The sequence below is a fragment of the Poecile atricapillus genome, chromosome 2 (assembly GCF_030490865.1).
Source record: "Poecile atricapillus isolate bPoeAtr1 chromosome 2, bPoeAtr1.hap1, whole genome shotgun sequence".
NCBI lineage: Eukaryota > Metazoa > Chordata > Aves > Passeriformes > Paridae > Poecile > Poecile atricapillus.
In genome coordinates, this window is record NC_081250.1 from 144534792 (window position 1) to 144557866 (window position 23075).

The following is a 23075-nucleotide window of genomic DNA, read 5'->3' on the forward strand; positions in this document are numbered from 1 at the left end:
GCCACAGAAGCAAAGCTGCCCTTAGGTGCCATGTACTGTTGGGATACTTGGGTTGCTTTTCAACTTAATGGTAGCCTAGGGGAGAGAGTCCAAGGGGAAAAAGAAGTGACCATCACCCTGAGCCATGTGAACTCAGCAGGGACAATGGAGCACCCTGACCACTGACAGCAGCCTTGTTTGTTCTGGGGGGGAGGACAGCAATAGCTCTTCCATTACATAGACGAAAATAGAAAAATAGAAAGTAAACATCCTATGTCTAAAGATTATTCTTTTAAAGAAATGGTTAAAGAGATGAAATTTCATATGGAAAACATCAATAATGGAAGAAAGGCAGCTTTGCAGGGCTCCTTTGTTACACTGTTGTGGTTCATAGCACCTTTCAGTTCAGATAAAACTAATGTCAGGTTTTGCCCTTCCCTGCCCAGATTTCCCCACATTCTCAAGTACCACAGTAGTAGACAAGGGAATGCAGAGGCTGTCACATTTATACCACAGAGTCCTCTAGGGCTTTCATTTAGATAGTACAAATCCTCTGATATGAATGTCACTCTTCAGAATACAAACAGTTGTAACAAAATCTGAACGGTCTACATAAATTTCCAGAAGGGCAGACAAAACAAAAACCCAAGGTCAAATCACTGGATGCTCATAAGGATCCCTGAAGTGCTTGTAGATATTGTCATGCCAAACAGTTGCAATGTTTTTTACTTGGATGGAGATGGGCACTCACAATCTCAGAATGCCTTCCCCCTCCCCACCAAAAAAGGTCGTTTTGATGTTTGGTGCCAGCTGGGAAAACTGAGATGCTTCTGGAGTTCAATCTTTTTACTGACATGCCTGGTGAAATCCTGTCATCTCCTCATGCTATGCCCCAGTCACTTCACGTGACTAATTGCATCAGTCATCTCCTCTTCTGCCATTACAAAGTCCAAGATTATTTCCGAGTTTGCTCATGTTGTGATGCAGTTGCTCCCTACAATCAGCACGGCCTTTTTGTGTGGGGAGCCTCACCTAAAACACACAGCACACTCTCAATTAATGAACACTTTAAGTCCAATAACACAGAGGGGTTCAGTGCCATGTCAGTTGGACTGTGATCAAGAATAATGGAGATTTTACCAAAAAAAGCTCTTTTTTTTTTACATTTTGCTTCCTTACCTCAAAAATATACCTTACCTACATGAGACAGGGAAGAAAAAGGAGGAAAAAAGAGAAAATGTCAGGTGTTAAGCCTGCATTAGAAGATTACAGACCAGTAAGCATAGAGGAAGGTGGAAAGAGGAACTGCAGCTGTTTTAATCATGTTTTATCTCTACTGGAAAATAGAAAGATAAATTAGAGTAGTAGACCTGCTACAGAATAGAACAGAACAGTATTAGATTCTGAGATTTTTAAGCTGCTTATAAAAGTTTGTGAAATATAGAATTTCTTCAGTGATCACCACACGGAGGTCATTGCACTGACAGGTACCTTGAGTAGTTGCAGTGGTGAACCTATGCTGGTAGCAAACTGGCAAGGGAAGAGGCCTGCTAAGCAACTGAGATAATCCAGCATTACCAAGTTTAGGAGGTCATGGAACAGTCTGTGCTTCTGAACTTATGGCACTCATTGGAGGAAAAGCCCCAGATACACATGTTTGTGTTTAGTGTAGTGGAAAAGCTGTGATCACCACAGCTGGTGCTGGGCCATCACCCTTGCTCATATGAGAGGCACCTTTCTCCAGCAAAACTCCTAAATGCCACTGTATTTATTCACTCTGAGTAGCAGTCAGTGCCTTTAAGTAAGGACTTCACCAAGTCAGAGGAGGCTGCAAATCCAGTGATGTAGGGTGGCAGAGTTTCACTTGACCTCTCATTAGCCCCAGTCAAGCCAGTTTATTAAACAAAGTAAACCACGAGGACCACAGGACAAAATAAAATATATATCTGAACTGGAACTTTCTCAAAAACATTTTATTTTCTTTCTCTTCTCTTCCCCACAGAATTTTTTCAAATCAGCAGCATAATAATATTCCACTTAATGGACAGAATCAATGTTTCAGAGAGTAGGGAAGACAATGTCCCAGAGAGCTAGACTACCTCATGACTCTCTGGAAGAGAACCCAGCTTTTTGTTTTGGTTTGATCTGGGTGTTTTTGACCAAACACAGTTGTGCTGCCCTGATGGAAACAAATATTCATTGATTTAATTGAAATTTCTGCCCACCTCAGGAGCATGAGACTGGCATTTTACTTTGGTCATATCCTTTGTTGTGATGTAATCATTGCAGGGTTTTTTGTTTATTGGTGAGTGGTTTTGTTTGTTTTTTTTTATTTTTCCCCAAAGTGCATAATTCATTTGTTATTAGAAGCCCTCAGAAGAGCATTTGGCTGTAAGGGATTTTTGGTCTGTGTCTAGATATTACCAATGGACATTGTCAAGAGACCATTTCACTTTGCCTCAGCTGTTTCCTTTGCTGCAGCTGTTCTTAGTTTCCTCTTCACATCACAGAGAAGTTACAATCTTCTGCTGGGGAAATAGGTACCTTAAAGCAGCTCAGGGAAGGGCTCTGCAGAGTATCAGTCTCAGGGGACAATTTCAAAACTCAGTGAGTAAACATGGACTTCACAAAATAACAATGTTAGGCACTTCTGGACAAGACACGAGCAAGGACAGCATCTCAGGCTGCATCCCATGGGATGTGTTCCTTGAGCTCCAGTGGCACAGCCATGAGCTGAGGGTGCTCAGCACTTCACAGGACTGCAGTGTCACTGCTGCCACTATTCTGCTGTTACACCACTAGTTCTGTTTGAAAGGACCTGACTGTTTGGTCCCATCTGAAAACTAGAATTCAATTTAGTTAATCAAAACCTCAACTGGTTCTGCAGCATTCAGTTGAACTTCTATAAACCAAATTTATCTTTGTGTGTGATCTAAGTGATATTGAGTACAAGGCCACTGAATAATGAGAGAAAAAATAGACTATGATTTAGTTATTAGCTCACCAGCTACATCTAACTCTTCAAAATTACACTGTTTTGATGCAGTCATGTGTTGTATCCCTTTATGCTGCTGCCTTCTTGCAATTCCATCAATATGCTCCAAAGAGCAGCAGACATTAAAATCATTTTAGTGTGTCAAATTGCTGAATGTAAAGAACTTTGAAGAAACCTTTTCTTTATCAGTATATACATTTTCTTGTAGGTTCTCCCATGACCTCATATGAAGTGGTTAGGTAGCACTCTTTTTCTGTGGGATAAGAAATTCCCAGTCACTCATCACTCTCATGGTAGGCACATTTGGGTTATGAAGCAGAATCTTTGAGCACAATCATTTTAAGATGCCTGGGTAGCTCGAGGGACAGAAATAGAGTCCTTACTGGTCCCACAAGCACAAGTCCCTCTAGCTGCAAGGAAGTTTGTTAGCAGAGGAAATGGGAAGCCAGGACTTTCCCGTGCTGTAATCTGTGAGAGACAGACTGAGTGCAGATGAACGCTCCATGAAACAAAGCATTTAGGCAGGCACTTAAACACTTCCTCTGCTGAGCAACTGTAACACTGCACACCAGACGTCTTTCTCTTCCTTTTTCCTGAGCAGGAAAATGGCACCTAGGGCTAAATCTAGCACCAGATACAGCTGTTTAATATTCAGTTAGTAAGAAAAGAGAGTAAAGCTGGTATTGCACATTGTAATTGCTTAGACTTATTCTGAGTTTTCCCAGTTGATTAAAAGATAATATTTTTTATGTTCAGCTGATAAACCCCATGCATGAGCTGGAAAACATTTGGTGCCTGTTTATACCAATCTGGATCCAGTCCCATCTGAGACATCTGGGTTCCTGGAGTCACAGCTTAGGTGCCTATTATGTTAATGATCAGACTAGACAGCTTTTCCCCATGACCACACCGCCTCTGCAGGATTGCATCACAAACCAGAGGGACTTTTTAAATACATGCTCATAATCTTCTGATTGTAAATTATTCCTGTCTCAGGCAGTGAACGAGCTAAAAAAAGAGAAAGGAGCAAAATAGTCTTCTCTTGTGAGGTGCTAGGCTGCAACTCTGAAGCTTAGACCATATTTCTGACCTCAGACTTCTCGTATGACATTAAGCAAGAAGGCTACAAAGCCTGGTACTGGTACCTCCCATTCTGACAACTTCTAAGTGCCTAAACTGGTACCATTAAACTTCAGTAATTTCATATGCAAAAATCTAAGTTGGAAATATTTGTACAACGTCTTGAAAAACCACTGGTGCAATTGCTGCTCCAAGCACCTTGCAGACTAAGTCATAGATGGGGGGAAAACACAGACGCTGAGATCTGCTGTATACGTTGGCTTTCTAGCACCCAGCTAGTCCTAAATCAACAAACCTGGGAACAAAAGTGGGAGCAGCACAGTGTCTCTACTATGTGTTACACAGTGAGGCTGATCACTCAGAGTTGGTTTCTAGCTTGCCTGTGAGCCCTTGGCCTTTGACAGGTAGCCATTTTTCCTGTCCCAGGACACACATCCTACACTCCCCTGGAAATTTGGTTTATGGTGCTGTACACTCAATAGCATGTGTACTGCCCAGTCAATCTGCTTGGGTCATCTCCTGCCTGGCTGGCAAGATGTAAGAGAGAGACTGGGGGAACTGCAGTGGAAGCACTGGGAACATAGCAGAGAACAGGGGAGCTGGAAACAGGGAGGAGCCCAGAAGTTTCACACTGAGAAAGATCCAGTGGGAAATGCAGGGCACACAGAATGCAAATCAGGAGAAAATTACAATTCATTAGTTACACTGTTCACAGGACTCTGTTTTTCAATTATATTTTCTTCTCTTCTAAGAAAAGACGAATAGTACCTGCTCCTTCATGCTCCCATTATGTTGCCATTATTATTTTAATCTTAATTGTTTATCAGTTGAATTTTACTTTAAAAGGCTGATAGGGGCAGATTTTGAGAATACAACATTTCTGTGGTTTGCTCAAAAATTACCAGCCTAAGCAGGAATGTGAGATGTCCTGGGGAACCATGCGGGAGCAAGGAGAGGCATAAGGGCAGTGAGCCAGTCATAAGTGTGCATGCATCTAAATGGTTTTAATGGGGTCACTTCTGTCCTAAGGCACAACATGCTGCTGCTCGGATGACAGACTCTGCCCCTGAGCTTGTGAAAGGTTTTGCAGCTGAGTGTGACAAGCTTGGGTTTAGTGCAGAGGGGGCTACACTCAGGACTTCATTGTGGCCAGATGGCAAAGAGGGGCATGTGTGCCCATTGGGAGACTGAATAGCTACCAAAAAACAAGGCAGAGAGCAGGAGACCACGGTTCAGGAAAAGACCTCATGTCTTGGAGGACTATGGGGATTTGGACAAAGGTTTCAGAAGAAGTGGACTGTTTGGAAAAGGCTGCAAAGGGACAACATTACAATATAATGTCTGTCAGAGAGAAGGAATGGCTGCAGCTTTATTCTGCAATAAACATTTAAATTGTTCAGTGCGGAATGTTTTAAAACCTTCCTCATCCTCACTAGTCAGCTAATCACCCAGTGATTCTGTTTTCTCTTTTGTGTCATGTTCTTCTGTTACTGCAGAGAAATAGAAAATATACTTTTAAATTAAGAAACTGTAATTGGGTAGACAATAAACAACATGAGGTGGTCCAAACACGTAGCTGTTTAGAACTCTCCTCATTTAGAGCCTTTCTTACAAAAGCATTTGTCAAATACTGTTCCCTCTACACTACTGTCCATCCCTGCCACGAGAATATCTCAGGCAGCTGTAGGAGAATTTTGTTAGAATTAATCACTGATCACCTTCATGTAAAGGCTTTATTATTCCAAAAGAGGGTAAGGGACACACACATACATATAAGCACCCAGAGCTTTAGGGTAAAAGAAGTAAAAATAATGATCATATGAGCTTCTCCCTCAGGAAGAAAAAAATACAGGCATCTACTAATCAAAAAGGGTGGGTTTTTTTATTTATTTTTGTGTTTGTTTGCTTTTGTAATCTTTAAAAATGCTTAATACATTGCTTGTGAGCTTCATGTTATACTTTAATGCAGAGTTAACCCTTGAAATTCATTAATTGACTTTAAGTTGCATTAAATGCTGCAATCAATTCAGTCTCAATATTCTACACTTTTATCTCTGCTATAAAAAAAAAAATCTATTAGCTTTACTTGGCTCAAAACCAATACAGTGAACTACCCTTAATTATTAATAATCTGTTTCCCTTTAATAAAACTTTTTGGACCTTTACTACAGTAGGATGAAGTATTTATTTGGTGTGTAGGGTTCAGAGCAATACAGTGCACTTTCTCTGGGAAAGAATCCAAAAATAACTATCTACTTGATATCAACCCAAGGGATTTCCTAAGGGAATGGGAGTATCATTTCAGGGCCGATCATCAGTGGTTTAGGGGAATTAGACAAATTTGTGTCTGGGGAACAGATGCCTCAGGGTTTGTAAATGTGTGAGAGAACCTTTCCCCCCTCGGTCACCAGTTCAGGTCCATCCAGCACAGCAGTAACTGGAAGCTATTAAACATCTAATGAACTTCTGGGGCCTCCTGAAACAGGGAGTGGGACTCCTAACAGACACTTGCTAACATCTTGGAGCTGCTCCTACCCAAGCTGAAGCCTCAACAGCAATACATTGACACAGAAACTGGTAATAAGCATGGTGGAGTGAAGAACATTTCATTTGCTAAATGCAGTAAGCAGGCTGCTTCTGGGCTGGCAATCCAGGTTTAGATTTACTGCTGACACTTACTTGTTCTTTAAAAGAAAGAAAACCATGTATTATAAAGCACTGTGTTATGTAACCTTTCTTCACAAATGCAATCAGAAGGGCTCAGAAGCCTTACAAATCCACATTTGCAAATGTCTCAGGCCTTGGAGAAGATAAAGGAGTAAAGATTTTTTATATATATATATATATATACTTAGAGGCCAGTTCTGGGAGTCCTGGGACACTTGAACTGCTACATGCTGCACATCCAGCTTTTGGGCAGGTCTGCTAGAAGAAAGAAGAGACAAATGCTGAGCATTACAACCACAAACCACAGCTGTTGATGGGAATTGGCAGGAGACCAGGGAATGCTGGGAAGCATAGATGGCCTGCAGCAGAAGGTAGGGCTGAGCAGGGCTCTCTGGCACTTGAAGCTTTTTTATTCATGTCCTGGTGCTTTTCCATCCTGGCATCTGGTTTCCGTGACAGCGCAAGGGAGGGACGGTATGGTGCAATTTTATGGTATGTTCTCCTGGGCTATGTTGGCACTTCCTCGGGTAAACATGCCTCGCCTCAGGCTCAGCTTCACTGGGTCCCTGGGTTCAGATTATTTGCAGTGCTTTCGTTTGCCGACAGCTCAGTCCAGTTGTCTCCACATTTCATTTGAGGAGGAGGGAGTTGAGACTTGCCAAGTGTCCTCTGCTCCCTCAGGACAGAGCCATGCTGAGGGCAGAGACAAGCTCTGGCAAAGCCCTGTCCATCAGTAGAGCTGCCACCAGGAGAGCATGTGATGGGGCTCATAGCCCTGTGGTCCAGTGCAGGAGCTGATGAAGCTGGAGCCAGACTTTGTGCCACAAGACCTTGCATGTACCCTGGTGCTCTCATTTCCTTGCACCCTTTTGAGTGGAAGCTTTTTGGGGTTCTTTTTATTCAGTCATATGTTGCATGTCTAAACTGTACTCACATTCAGGCATGGGCTTCTGAATAGTGAAGTAATATAAGTTGCAAAGAACATGCAAGTTCTATTGTCTGAAAAAGGATGACTAAAAAAAAAAAAAAAGGAAGGTTTCTGTAATGGGATCTGCTGCTCACCCATTTTTGTTACCAGCATGTGCAAATCTTGCTATTCCGGTCCATTATATGAAACAATCTTATACTCAGTGGCAGGTGAAATGTCATACCTTGGGGTAAATTTTCACTGCAGTAGGCAGAGAATTTGTCCTTTAGACACCCTTAGTATTAATAGGACATTGATCCAGCAATTTAAACTTCAAGAGATACAAATGTCTCATGTGGGACCACTTTCAAATGTGTTGACATTTTGATTCACAAAATAAGATACTTTTAGAAACAAATGCAAATTCATTTCATTCTAGATTTGAGGTCAGCTGGATACTGGAAGAGAAATGTGTAATGAATGTTTAGTATGTTCATCAACTATCTTTTAATCTCTCTACACTCAAGGGATAAAAATGTCATCAGAGAGAGGAAGGACAATTTCTAACATTCTCTGTATTAACTAGTGTATCTTCTCATGGGGCTGGAACCTAAATTCACCTACTGCACTTGCAATATTAATGTCTAGGGCAAAACGAGGGTCTGGGACAAGGGACCGAATTTCAGTGACCTCTGAAAATACATCTTTCACACATGGGATATGCTTTCATCTCCGAAGAGTTCTGATCCTGCTGAGATCCACTGGGGAAATTGTCAGTGTTTTACTGATGTCAGTGAAATTCTCAGTAGTACTGGAGCCCAACAAAATAGTGCAGGAAAGAAAACAAAACAAAGTAAAAACATACCAAGAGGGGGTAGCTTAATTTGTTCCCAGGCCAATGCTCTGCCTGCTCTTCCAGCTCAGAAACTATTCAGCGCACTATGAGAAAGATGATCTAAAGAAATATTTAGAACACACCACAACTGCCTGACATACAGTGAGTAGGTCAAACCTTAAGGGAACACAGCAAAGCCTAAATGCTGGTCTGGGCTCCATACTGCAGAAGAGGGTAAAGCAGATACGGAGCAACTTTGGAGAAAGACCAGCTTGGCAAGTTGGTGGGTCTGAGTTGGGTGTGAACTACCAACACCCACCTTTGGACCAAGACTTGGGGGGCTCTGCCATGGCTGCAGGCAGGGCACTGGGGGCAGAAATATGGCTCACCTCCCTCCTGTGTCCCTGCACACCTGAGCAGGTGGTGCAGCTCCCAGCAGAGGGGAGCGAAAGGGGATCTGCTCCTTGTGCTGAACTCCAGCAAGCAGGGCCAGCAGGGGATTGCTCTGGTTTCCCCCAGAAGCAAGGACATCTCCAACTGCCTCCCCAAAGCTCCTCCAGCAGCAGGGCTGACGAGAGGCTGCAGCATGCTGGGCACATGGGTACTAATGTGGATGGGGCGTGTGTTATTATTCCACAGGGGATTTCACAGGAAGCCCACAGCTCCTCTCGAGTAGACTTGAACATCCCCTGTTGCAGAAACCCCAGCTGGTGAATGTCACCTGATGGGGACATGGGGACTCGGATCATCTCATACATGAGGAACCAGAGGAGGAGAACAAACGCAGGGGAAGTTTCTCACCAAAGTCCCCGTGCAGAGCAGACTCTGCTCTTCCCCTTCCCCAGCAGGGCTGGTGCAGACAGGGTTGCAGTTCTGGGAGCCGCTGTCCAGGGGAAGTTACACCAATTTGGGCACTGACTGAGAACACAACTTCCCTCGCAGACACTTGTACAGCAGTGCCCAACAGAGCTAAGAGGAAGAGGAAAAGCCCAGACACTGTGCAACATGCAAATAACTGTATTCAGCTCTATGAAAACTACCCAGGAACAGCTCCAAAGCCATGCAGCACTGGGCAATGTGCTGATAGGGAATGATCTGTTTGGTGGCCTTGGATCAGACAGTCCTCTCCAAGGGCTCTGGATAAGTGCTCCAGCCTGCCAGTGGGCTCAGCAGGCACTCAAGCTTATCAGGATCAGGCCTTTTCTACGTGCTCACTTGAACATAGTATTGTCCTTCTGGGCCTCTGCTCCTCTTTCTTGCTTCCTCAAACTGAGTGGCAGCTGCAGGAGTCTGCAGGGGGAAGAATTTACTGTTCCTGTGCCAGCTATGTGATCTCCTGGGAGCCCTGTGCAAAACCATGTCGGGTGGCACAGTCACCATACAGGTGGCCTATTCCCACAAAACAAGAGTTCTGAGTACATCCACCAAGTGCTTCTCACATCAGGTAGTTTATTTTTTAAGAAAAAAGATGACAGACCAAACAGAACCTCAACAAGTTTTAAAAGACCAGGTTTTTTTTGTATGAACAGCAGCTACAGGTCCTGGGTGCATTCATACCCCAATGCACAAATGTATTTTGGAGGTGTTGTGATTCATTGTTATGTCCAGGCATACAGGGGGGTAGCAGCAGACCTAAAACGGGTGCAAGTGAGCTAAAGCAGGTTTTGCTCATAAATGCAATTATGGTAATACCTGTAACCAGGATGTATCAGCTGTGGATTCTCGTCACAAGGAGTCCTGATATAAGATTTGCAACTTGGAGGCACTCCTAAAACCATCTCCTTTCAAGGCAGTAATCCTGGGAAAGAAACGTGGTCCTAGTCCTTAAATAGAGATGGGAGTGGCTTCTTCATTCACATTTGATGGATTGCTGTAGGCCATTGCCAGTGATATCTGTGATACTCAGAGTGCACTGAACAGAGAACACTAACATGTACAGTAAATATTTCTTAATGCTTCAAGGTAAGCAGGATGTTTGACAGACCCATTAAAACACAGAAGATGGTGTTTGGACATCAGCAATTCCTTTGGTGAGAGTTAGGATTCACAGGCAGGAGCACCTGCTCTCCTCAGTTCTAGGAATGCCAGAAGAGTGCTGGGAATTGGACTCCTATTTTTCACCTGTAACTTTTGTTGACTGATTCAGACCAACCACCATGGAAGCCCAAATCATCCCTAGACCTTGCAGACCACAGAAATACTTCCCATCACACACTCTGTCCCTGTGTCTCTGGCAAGACACTGAGTTGGTGGAACATAAATCATCCATCATGTAACTGCCCTGATGCCAGCAGCTCTTCACTGCCAGGAGCATGCTGCTGGATGAGGCCTGCAGAGACAGCCTCCAGTTGTCCCTCCATGGGATAGTTCAGAGGAGGCACAACCCAAGGAAACAAGCCAAATCCAGGTCTTCTGTGGCTTTTCCATTTGGGGATGGTCCCTGCCCCTTGCCTGAAGCACCCTGGACACCTCACAAGCCTCTAGCATAACCCCTGCCACAGGCTTCTGGGCAGCAATGTGCCTGGCACAGTCCAGCCCTCCCTGGTTTTGCACCCTGCATGCTCTGGTTGGGAGAATGGTGCAAGGAGTGTGAATCCAGCCCTGCCACCCAGGGTGAAGCTCTGCAGCCACCCCTGCCCACTGACAGCCTGACCAGAGCCCCCTCTGTTACGGGAGGGAGGTCACCAGTTTAACCGCACTGGAGCAACGCCAGCCTTTTGAGTAAACTTTTCAAAGCTGCACTAAGGCATTGTTTAGCTTTGATTTCCAAGTGACCTCTGATTCCTCTGGATATGCTAAGGGTGGAAGAACATTCACTCCCAGGAGTTTGACTTTGGCAGTGGGCACAGGGCCTAGCACGGCAGTTCCCAGGGAAGAGGGGAGAGAGGTGAAGGCTCTTGCTGTTCTCCCTCCCTCAAACACATCACCCCACCAATCTACTGCACACTTTAACTTGCACAAATAAACCTGTTTGCATGGGTCATGCTGCGAATGGAAACAACGCCAGGATGTGAGATGAAAAATAGTCTGCGAAGAACCAAACCACCCGAGAGTTATTCTAGCGAGGTGAATAATTCAGCAACCAGTTTTTACTGCAGCCCTGTTAACAGAAACACAATTACTGAAAAGGAAAGTAAACCACAGCTGGGAAGAGGAAACAAGTGTCTTGGGGGCTCCTATCTCACCGAGGAAATGGTGGGTGGATCCGGGCCCCAGCATGGGACTCAGGCTGCATCCAGGGCTCTGACAACAAGTGACCTTAGCATGAAGCATCCAGAGCTGCACTCACAGCAGCTGAGCAAAGAAATGAAAGGAGTGTGGTAAAAATGCTCTGGCTGTTGCTAACACTTCACAGTGCTGAAAGTAGCACTCAGTATTGGCACAAGGTCAGTGGTATCTGCACAGCTTTCTGCTAACTGGTGACTGAGCCCTGCGGGAAGTGAAGCTGCAAGGACAGGACTTGGACAAGGCGAAGGAAGTGTGAGCTGCAAACCTCTGCTTGCCTTGCTCAGCATCAGATGAATGTTAATTCTCTGCTGGTTTGCACAGCCACAGACAGGCCTGTTCCTACTAATTTTAGCCCTTACCTAATTTAAAACTACAGACATGCTATTTTCATCGTGGTATTTTTTCCTCTTTTTAACAGGTTGTAAGCTGCCAGATGCACTCTGTGTGGTTAAGAAACTGGTACTGTCCAAGGGGAGGTGAGAAACGTTTTGTTAAAAATAAAAGGGAGACAGAACAAAATTGCACATTAGAACTTGGAGCTACCTCGGCTGTCTGTGCTTTGCTGAGGGCCTCTGGCCTGGCTGCATTGTGGTCTGGAGATGCACCTTCCTCAAACCTCAGAGGACCCAGCCCAGTGTGCCCAGCTGTCTCCCAGCACATGCAGAGGTTGTGCTGTGCCCCATCATGAGCATAACATAAAACCAGCTGCACTCTCTACCTTCACTCCCTCCACTCATTCACCTGCCCCACTTACATGTCTTTGGTCCTGCTGCCCAAAAATACACCTGCACCCAGACCTCCTCTCCCTGCCACATCCCCTTGCACATATCCCCTGATATGGGCAAGCACCTTCTCCTCCCTCTTCTCCTCCCCTCACACCTGGATCTGTTGCCCATCTCCCGCAGAGGTGAACACTAGATGAAGTGCTGAGCCTGCCCGCAGTGGGAGGCAACCCTGTGCTAGAAATGGGTGTGAAAATGTGGTGAAATGAGGAAACATTTGTGAGAGGAAGTGAGTGGGTGGAGGGAAAAGCCTGGAGTGAACAAAAATCAACAAATAACACATTGAAACTTGAGCTCTGAGTGCTCAGGGTGGGTAAAAGTACACAAAAATACAAAAAAAAGAACACACAAATTACTACCAGAATGCAAATAATCTATGTTAACATACACCTAATGTATACTATGGAACAAAGTACTGAAAATAAAGAGGAGGCTCAAAATAAAGAAGATGTCTGAAGATCTAATGCCTTAACAGGAGCACAAGTAGCTCCAGTGAGGGTGAAAAAGGGAGGCAGCAGACCATGCACATGCATCTTACTGGATCTAGGTTACTGGATCTCAAAGTCCAAATGGATTGATGGTCTCACTAACCAGACATGGATGTTAGCAGTGACTGCATGCCTCTGTAAATTTTAATTTAGTACTTTTAAGTAAAGCATTTGAAGGATAATATTAAAAAAAAAAAAAAAAAGTTATTTCTAATACAAACAAAATGGAAGCCCAGCTCTGTTGTTTCCAATACAGAAGTAATTCCTTAGTTAAGATTTTTCCCTGACAGAGGTAGCAGTGCAGGGACCTAGGAGTACAGTTCCCAGATTTTCAGCCTATTGCATGTGCATTCCTGACCTGTAAACCTTTCCTTCCTTTCTCTAGCCTTGCAGAGCAAGATTGACAGTGCTATGTTTTCAGGAACACACCAAAAAAGTCCTTGTTTTTTTCTCCTTAAAGGACAGCAAACTTGGCCCAAAGGGGCTGTACCAGAAGCCAGCCAGTTTTGCCCTCTGAGAATCAGCCCACACAACCACAGCTCCCACTGGTGAGAAGTTATTCAGACAAGTCCCTCCTTTAACCACTCACACAGTGAGTTGGTTTCATCCAAGTTGCTGCCATGGTCATGGGGAACAAACAACAGACAGGTAAACAGCTATTATGGAATGCACAGAAAACTGTCCAGTTTTGGTTGCATCTCATTCCTTCCCACACATTTCAAACCAGCTGTTCCACAGGGATCCTCAGAAGAGGTTCCCTTCCACACATGCCCATACCACTTCCATTTTAAAAGAGTAACAAAAGCAACCTGGGAGCTGTCTGTATATTATTCCCAAATTTGTCAGTGGAGAAGCCCAAATGTACTCACTTGGCATGACACTGCTCCCTCTGGGGCTACGGCGAGCGAGCACTCTTGGAAAGCCGGCAGTGCATCCGTGCCACGGGTTACAATGATTGCTACTGACAGGTTCTTCATGGTATCACAACAAATTAGGTCACAGATTAGATTTTCATAGCACAGATTACAACTTGTGTCTACATCTTTTTCTTAAATAGAGAGGGTTGTGGCCAGGAGGTTTGACCTCAAGATTGGGAACAAGGCAGATGCTTGGGATTGGGGGGGGGTCCTATTTCTGGCTGAGACAAAGACTATCTTAGCAAGACTCAGATAAAATTCCTAGTTTTCTGCTGTAGCCAGAAGACTTGGTATTTTTCCCTTTCTACCCAGCAAGCCTTTGAGAAATGAGTTCGTCCACTGGATACCCTGTGGTAAATCTTACAGCACTCTTGCAAAACAGCAAACCCAGCTTTAGAAAGAAATTTTAGAAAAAATGAATTTTTATGATAGAAACGCAGCTTGCAGCACCTGAAAAACTGCTGCAAATGGAAACCAAAGCTACCTATTAGACTTATCCCACCTATTACCACAAGGTCATAGATACACTCAGTTTGAGCATCTCTAGTGCAGAAATACCTCAAGGGATTAAATTCATGTGTGTAGTATTTGTTTTAAAATATACCTAGCAAAGACAGTAATAGAACTCGAGCACCAAAAAAAAAAAAAAAGAAAAAAAAAATTCCAAGCTATATCAAGCTCCACACAGAGCAGCACAGAACAAAGGTTTCCAACAGCTGAGTAACTGTAGACACTGTGCAAAGTGCTTCCTACCCACTGCGAGATACAGCCCTGCTGCAGATCTGAAAACCAGCTCCAGCAACTGTGTTCCAGCAGACTGTCAGGGCTGTGTTCTGCTCCCAGCCACCTCCTCTCTCGGAGCTGAGCTGCTGCAGGGGAGACAAGGCTCCTGGGAGCCAGTGAGCTGAATTCAGCTCCCAGTGGAACCGTGCAGGTCTGCATGGGGGCATTGATTCAGCTGATAAGCAGTCTCACAGCCATGGTAAGCATTAAAGGAAAACCTAAACCAGATGATCAGAAGGACAGGTCTTGGACTGAATTAACCTCAGAGACAAGTCTTTCTATGTCAGGGTTGAGAAAGCAATGCAGGAATGACCTTCAGCTTATAGAAAAAGTCCTGATACCACAATGGAATCACCTTTGTGCTTGAGTAGCCCAGAGACCTACACTGGCTCTCTATGGAGCCTCTGGAGCATGTACTTACTCAGCCAGAGCAGGGCTGCTTATACCTGCTCTATAGAGACCAACCTCTAGTCCCTAATCAAGCCCCTGAGGCTGTCTGCAGCCAGAGGACACAGCCTGTCTGCCTGTTCCCAGGGCAGCAAGAGGAGCACATGATGCTGTGCCTGTGCCCTATCTGCAGGTTTAGACAGGCTGGTGCTCAGCACCCTCCCCTCGGCCTCACACCAGCCCAGCTGCCAACACTGCTGGCCTGAATCATCGCCTGTGCCTCCAGCTCCGAAGCAATCTCGCACGTCACTTCAGCAGTTTTTCACAGGAAATATGCTTTTACTTTCAAAATACTCTGGGCCTTGTTCTCCTTCAACAAGCACAGGAAGTATCTCAAATACCAGTCTTTATTTTTGTGAGCCACTATATATCCTCTGCTACCTTTGAGTACAAAGAAATAAATAGTAGTTGAGAGTGGCTGTGCTCTTCCATGCTCAGAGGAAGCATTAACGTTTTTTAACTCCCCTCAGTGCCTCAGCCTCTACCAGTGTTCTTGCTAGGCACACTCGCATTTAGAGACACAGAATGAGGCCTAATAATCTTTTCCTCAGGCCTCAGCTGTGCTGTGCCGATTATTGAGAATCCATCGCACACACTCCTTGCTGAGCTGTCTGAACTATTGATCTCAGTTAGAGAAAAGGATGCTCTGGACTTTATTGGTATTGTCTTTAAAAGTCCTGTTGGTAGAACTGTTCTACTGGATGCTGAGCACTTCCTAGTCTCTCTGCAGAGCACTGCTTCAGACCTGCTCAAAAGCTCCTCCATGACAGGGGCTCCTGCTGAGCCATGGAGGAAAACACATCAGCAACCCTGGGAAAGTGAGCGGTGACAACTGTCAGAGAATGCACTAATGAGGCCTCTGGCCTGAGCAGTGCTCCCCGAGAGCAAGAATGGGCAGCAGGTAGGGGTTGTTGTCTGCAACAGCAGCTGGAGAGCATCCTGCTGCCTGGACTGGCACAGGGGAACTGGCTCAGCAGGGAACCCAGGAGGAGCCAAATGCTGCCTCTCTCTAAGGCAAGATGACCCTGAGCAGTGCCAAGCACTGAAATGACCCAGGGTGTCTGTGTGCACCTGAGAGGGTCCTTCAGAGCACATGTAGGCACCATGAACAATCCCCAACTCCCTACAGCATCAGTTCTGGTCTCCTCAAGATTAAACAGGCAGCAGCCACTGCAAACCTCATCTTCAGTCAAGCCCTGAAACAGAGGACATTAAACTTCCACCAAAATCCCACATCTCTTCAAAGCACTTCTCAGTTTGGAGTGCAGATGTGGGATTTTCGTTGTTTGAATGAAATAAAAGGGCCTTCGTAATATTTTAATCACATACCTAACAAAACACTGAATAAGCATCATCCTCATGGCTTTTTGGGTCTTAAATTAAAGAATGTATACCCTTTTTACATATATTTAAAAATGATTATTAGGGATAAGAGTTCATTTTTAAATGGCAAAAGGGTAACTCTGCTCCAAACCATTAAGCCAGGTAATCTTCACTGTTTAGGGGCTCCTCTGTGCTATTCTTTTTCAGCACTAACCCTTTTGAAATGCTACAGCTTGCTCAAGAGAGGGGTATTTTTCACACACAGTCACGATCACAACCACACCACTGCTCCTCCCCAGATGAGGAAGTACCAGATCCCCCAAAGCAGAAGTGTTCACCCTCTCACCAGCCAGTCCAGCACATTTCTGCCCGCTGGGCTGAACTTTTAGGTACAAGATTTGCTTGAACGACTAGTAAGTCTTCAGCCTGACACTGCAATCTGTACAAAAAGCCTCCATCCAAGATGGTCACTGCTGCTCCCAGCCCAGGACGGCCACAAACAACACCCATGGCGCACAGGACCAAACCATGGCTTCCTGCTGAGGCCGGCCAGCCCAGCGTGCTGCTGCTGGGCTCCAATCCGGCAGGCACTGGCTTGGTGTCAGGGCTGTCACACCGCTCGCTGAATCTGCCTGGACCCAGGGCACACAGGACTTCCCGTGCCCGGCCTGTCAGCCCCTCGCAGGCAGGAGCAGATCCGCCTCGGCCCCTCCTGACCCGGGCGGCCCCGCAGTCCCTGGGCCCTGGAGGAAGCAGAGCTGCCTCCGGCCGCCCTTGGGCTCTCTCCGCGGCCCCACAGACCAGCCGGCGCCGAGGGAGGCGGCCGGGAAGGCGCGGGCAGCGCTGAGCATCCTCTGCGGGGCTGCGCCTTCCCGCCCGGGATGGGGGACAGCGGGGCGGGAGCTGCCCCGGGTCCTTCCCGGCTCCTCTCCGCCCCGCGGCTCCCCACGGGCGCCCACCCCACGGCTCAGCTCCGGCTCCTCCCGGCTCCTTAGGCGATCCCCATCTCCCTCTCGCTGAGCCGCCCCTCGCCGCTGCCTCCGCGCCCCGCTCCGCCCGCCCGGGGGGCGCGGGCAGCCCTTACCTGGGCACGGGGCGCAGCCTCGTCCCTCCGGCAGCCGGCGGCGTCACGGCCGCAGGTTGTGGCTGCGGGCGGCGGTGCCGCATCGATATAAAAGGAAGCGGCGCGGGGGGAGGGAGAGGCGGCCCCGGCACCTTCGCCGCGCCCGGCCCCGATTCCCGGGCCCCTCACAAGCTCCCTCCCCGCCACCTCCGGAGCAGCGGCTGCGGCTCCCCCGGGCAGCCCCCGCGGGCCAGCGGCACTCAAGGTTGTTCACCCCGCCGGGCTGGGGGTAAAGGATGAGCGCAGGTCAGAGCCTTCGCATCAGCCCCCACAGCCATCCCGGGGGGCCAGGAGAGACCCTTCGTGAGGAGCCAGATACGGCCCTGCCCTCACGGGCTGCTCTGGGCGAGCACGCACGAAACACAAACACAGCACGGGCGAGGCTCTGCAGCCACATGCCGGAGCACCTTGCAGGCTTCCAATGTGTGTAACAAAACCCAGCCGTCTCCATCAGTCTCATGCCTGCAGACTCTGCTGGAGCTGCCCTGGCCCGAGCAGCACCTGGGGCTGCAGGTTTGTGGCCAAGGAAGGAGTGACATCCTGGGACGGGGCTACTCCAAACGCAGGTGTTGGTCCCTGCTATGGTCAAGGCCTGGTTATCCAGCCTGGCAGCCAAGCCAATTCAGAGAGACATTGTCTGTAAGGCTAGCTTTGGAGGATCAAAGGAAAAACTCGACAAGGCCTAATTTCTCCTTTAAACCCCAGGAGCTCCTTCCATCTCTAGAGCTACACTTAAGAGTCCGGAGCAGTTGTGACATCTCTGAGGCACCTTGTTCTGTTTTTTCTTCATCTTCTTCCTGTTGACAACTGATGACATCTTGGTTGCAGGAGGAGTGAGGGTCCCTCCAGGACATGCCCTCTCCATCTGTTCCTCAGGAAGCTCTCCTTCCAGCAACAGATGCTGTTGTTCTCCTGCACCATCAATCCCTTTCAGTAAGGGACAGGGATTAGGTGTGGGTAACATGTCTTAAGGTAATTTCTCTAAATGGCATTTTGCTTCCCAGCTTTACTGTCAGTTGCTGGAGGGGGGCTGTGGTGCTTCAGTTCACTCTGCAGCCCCCAAGGCCCAGGCCTTGCTGCATTGGCTACAAGTCCTGCCTTTTGCCCAAAGCTGAGGAGCCATGGGCAGCAGTGAGGCTGGGGTGCAGAGAAGTCCCATAGGTATTGGGACCCCTATGCAGAAGTACTTCATTTGGTGCTTTTAAATTCCACCAGGCAACCAGCTAAAGCTGTGGATCATAGTTAGAGCAGGTGCCTGCTCTACACAGGGAAGCGATGACTCCTGGCAGCCCCCATCTAAATAAACATTACCAGGGGTTCCATTTTGCATGAAAAACATTTAGATGGAAGACTGCCATGGGTAAATGAGAGCAACAAATCCTGCTCTCAAGGGTTTTAAAGCAGAGAGGGGTTTTCCACTTCCAAATTTCTTGTTATTTTTTTTCCCCTCTCATATTTCTCTACATGCCAGCAGGGAAGGCAGAACAGAAGGAGCTTTTCTGCAGGACCCAGCAGCATCTCATCCAGACAAACCTGGCTGGGAACATAAGTGCCAAGTTAAAGGATGATCTGTCCCTAAGCAAGGTGACTGTTCCAGATCTGCTCCAAGGAGGAACTGGGGATGCCAGAACCACATCTAAGGGTGGACCTGGGTCCTGTGTGATGTTGCAGCCAGAGATTGCTCTGGCATGGCAGCAGCACCTCCTTGCTTACAGCCAAATGTGGAGGAACAGGCCCTGCTGCTCCTTCTCAGGGCCCAGCAATTACAGCAGCTACTTGCATAATGCTGACCAGATGGTCTCACTGCCCTGCTGCCCTCCCACCCCAAGTGCTGCTTGCTAAGATGTTGCTGCTTCTCCTGTACAAGGAACCTTCACTTCACTGGAACCTGCATTACCTTGACTATCAGGTAAGTATGTGGTCAGCCTAGAGATAGTGCTCACAGGACAGCTGCTGACTCCTTATGGTTGATCTTCACATCAACAATGGAGTCATTTATACTCTTTCCAAGGTGTCCAAGCTGTGGTTTGTGATGGCTTCTATCCCCTGCTCTTCTCACATTCTGCCTTGTAACACATGTAGAGCTCAGATTTATTTCTATACTCTGCAAAAGTCTTGTAACTCCCCATCTTCCAGTGTCACTTGGTGTCAGTTCACAGATGAAGATGTTTCCTGCTCTCCAGATGTCCAGACTGCCAAATTTCCCTTTTAAGCAGCTCTGTGAACCCTATCAAGGCAGGTTTAGCATTTGTTCTGTTTCTTTCTGCAGAGCTTGGCCCAGTTCCTGTAGGGAGGACAGACACTGAGAAGTATTATGGATCACAAATCTGCCCTTCATCCCCCCACTTCTATCCACAGAGGTCAGAACAACTGCAGTGGTCCTGAAAGTGCTCCACAAGGTGTTTTTTTTTTCCCAGTGCCTGGGTGGGATTCCACACAATAAAAAAAATCTCAGTTGAAATGAGAGCATGTGGCTGGCTTCAGCTCACTTACTGATCAGCTGCCTGGGGCTCTTCCTTTCCTGCCTACAGTTGTTAAAGTAGGGCTACAGCTCCGAATTCAAACCCTACAGTGAATAAAGGGAAAGCATTTGGATATGTAGATCTGGAGCCATGAATGGGAATAGATGCTAAACAGACAAGTGATTACAGGCAGTAGAACCTTTACTTATTTTTAAAAAAGTCTGCTTTGTCTTTGAGGTGTCTAAAGCAGCAAGTGGCCGCTGGTGTCAGGTCATTAAGGAAATCTGCAGGCTCCAACCGGAAAACTACAATAAACCTCTGCTCAATCACCAAACAGCTGCTGACCTCTTTTGTGCACATTCAGCTCAAGGTGCCTTGTCTTTCCTTCAGTCTGAAGTTCAGGAGCACACTTCAGTCTTTTCTGATTCCTAAGTTTTTATTTAAAGACTACGAAACCCAGCTTGGAGGGACTGTTGACACTTACTGTAGCAGGGATGTGAGAATAGGGAGAGATGAAAAACATTACTAAAATAGGTTTAAGAGCAACTTAAGCTTATAAGTTTGCAGGCAGAAGTAATAAGTTATTACTGGAGCATTCCCTGAGGAAAAGACTGGGGAAATTAATTATTTATCAAAAAACAAAGCCTAATGCTACTGGTTTTAACAAAACAAAATTAAATACAAGAAACAATCTCCCATACAGCCATTCTAGAACAGTTGTTTCACTGCTCAGGATTGATTCATCCACTCAATGGGACTGTGAGAGAGAAATCAGATTCATAATTTCTGGTGGTATTTGAGGCACAAAATTATCTTTAAGCCTTGTGAGAAAAAAACCTAAAAACCCACTTGGAAATAGACCTAGTTCCACACAGCCTTTCAGAGAAGAGCAGAATGCACATGGGGAAGGGATTTTTCTGATCAGACACTACAAGAACCAAGGTCAAACTGGTAGGAACAACATCAATAGAGTCAACACTGGATTTAAAGTTCCTGGTAAGCTTAAACCTTGTTCAAGGCATCCTTTAGGTGGTGCAGAAAATGACCGATCAGCTTCCCCTCTGCTCTGACAGCTTAGCAGATGTGACAGCTGTCACAAACTTTCCTCCCTGCCCCCACCATTACAAAAGGACTGGAGCAGACATCCGCCTTGCTGCAGCCGGGAGGATCTGTTCTGTAATTTACAGAGGAACAAGGCAGAGCCTGTACCATGACACACTATCGTTTTTACTGTTCCCGAGCAGCAGCTGACCAGAACCAGCCAAGACGTGCAGGTTTTGTGCCCGCTGCAGCTCTGGGGGGGCGGGGGGCGTGTCAGCTTAAGCGTGAGTTGACAAACAGCACTTAGCTTATCTCAAGAAACCTGAGCACTCCCTCAGCAGATGACAGAGCTGTAAATCTTGTTATGTATAGCCCTAAAAGTATCATTAAGACAACTTAGAATAGTTCGTTTGTATTAGATACGAAAAATGTTGTCTTGCAGCTATGCAGAGGAAAACATCTTACAGTCGTTTGTGCATTTTGCATCCACCTGAAAAACCTCCAGCTGTTCCAGAAGGCCTAAAGCATCTAATAAAAGTATCCCTGAGAGCCTTAAATTCTTAAGGTGAGAAGGTCTCTGTAAGAATGTAAGGCCTGAAACTAAACTTCATTTACTTATGGACATTTGCTTCTCTGTCTAGTTCTGGTTTCATGGCACAGGAGGTTTCCCAGTCCAGGGTGTGAGTGGCATGAAACCATGTAACAGTGTGGAGAATGGAAAAATAAAATTGTTTTCTGTTGACAGTCAGGTGAACTATCACACAGAACTAGAAAGTTCTGGAGAGGGGAAGCATCTGAAAACAAATCAGATTTATGCGGTTGAACTGTTTGTTTTCTGTTGTGCAGTAGGGAGCTATCTTGAGTTTCATGCTTTGGTATTTAATATTTGCACCACTTTCACTGGTATAGACTGCCAATTTTCTGTTTATCTATGAGCTTTGAGTTTGCCAGGAGAAGGGTAAGGAGACTGAAACTTAAAATAACAAGGAAGTTCTCTGGGCATGTGTTTGTCTTGTTCTCTGCTGCTTCAAACAGTATATGAGATATCCACCTTAATTTTGACTTAGGAAAAGAAATCAATACGTGTCACTGAAGAACACATAATACAAGTAGGACAGAGAACTGAGGCTGCTGGAATCAATGTCTCTCTGAATGCTGTTATCTGAAATACCGTGACACAGTAGAAATTGATAAAGAGCATGATATTTAACCGGGCTGATTCTTCTGCCCCACATCCATATTTTCCCCCTCCAACCCCACCATGTTGAGCCTATATAGATTTGAAAGCCCCAAATACAGCAAGCAGGATGTTCTGTGATGGTGGGTCATCACATCAGTGCCACAATCCAGTCTGAAGAATCTCTCACAGCAGTCTCCTGAGCCCTGTGCTGTGGCAGCTACTATTCTTGATACAAACCAGATCTGATAGCTCCACACTCCAGCTTTTCCTCTGGCTAAAGGATGTTCTCATTGCTTTCTAGCAATTTCAAGTGACTTGTTCATTTTGGAGTAGCTTTGACAGGAATGGGTCTTAAATGAGAAACATCCAAGAACTGAGTCAGCGACGGGGGAAATACAACCTCTGCAAGCCAGGTCAGGACTGAAAGTCTAAGCAAGAGTCACTCCACCCAGGAAAGATTAGTACTGCTCTAGTTGGTGCGAGAGCTGCTGTCGGGTTGGCAGATCCTGCCCACAGACCAAGTTTGTGAATGGTTCCTTCTACCCCACAGGCTGCTGTGAAACAACACAGAGGGGGCTGGGAGCCCACAGAGCCTGCTGAGAGAAAGCAATCGAAACTCATGGACAAAACAAGTGGTTTGATGCTAACTTTAGTAAGTAAAGTTTTCCAGATAAAGGCAATTGCATCCATATTTAACAACTGTTAAAGAGATATACATTTAATTGCATTATATAAGGAGTGCTTTATATTCAAGAGAAAACATTTCAAATGTCTTAGTTCTACCTGTTTGGAATCCAGACTTTCCCCTTAGAAGATATTCCAGTTGACAAAAAGGGCC

General features: G+C 46.2%; 1 protein-coding gene across 1 annotated transcript in view; it reads right to left on the minus strand.

The window, feature by feature from the left end:
- Positions 1 to 17566, minus strand: part of CYRIB (CYFIP related Rac1 interactor B) — a 99313-nt gene extending 81747 nt beyond the window's left edge. The window contains exon 1 of the mRNA XM_058832183.1: positions 17516 to 17566. The gene's annotated coding sequence lies outside the window, so the exon portion shown is untranslated. The remainder of the gene's footprint in view (positions 1 to 17515) is intronic.
- Positions 17567 to 23075: the final 5509 nt, after the last annotated feature.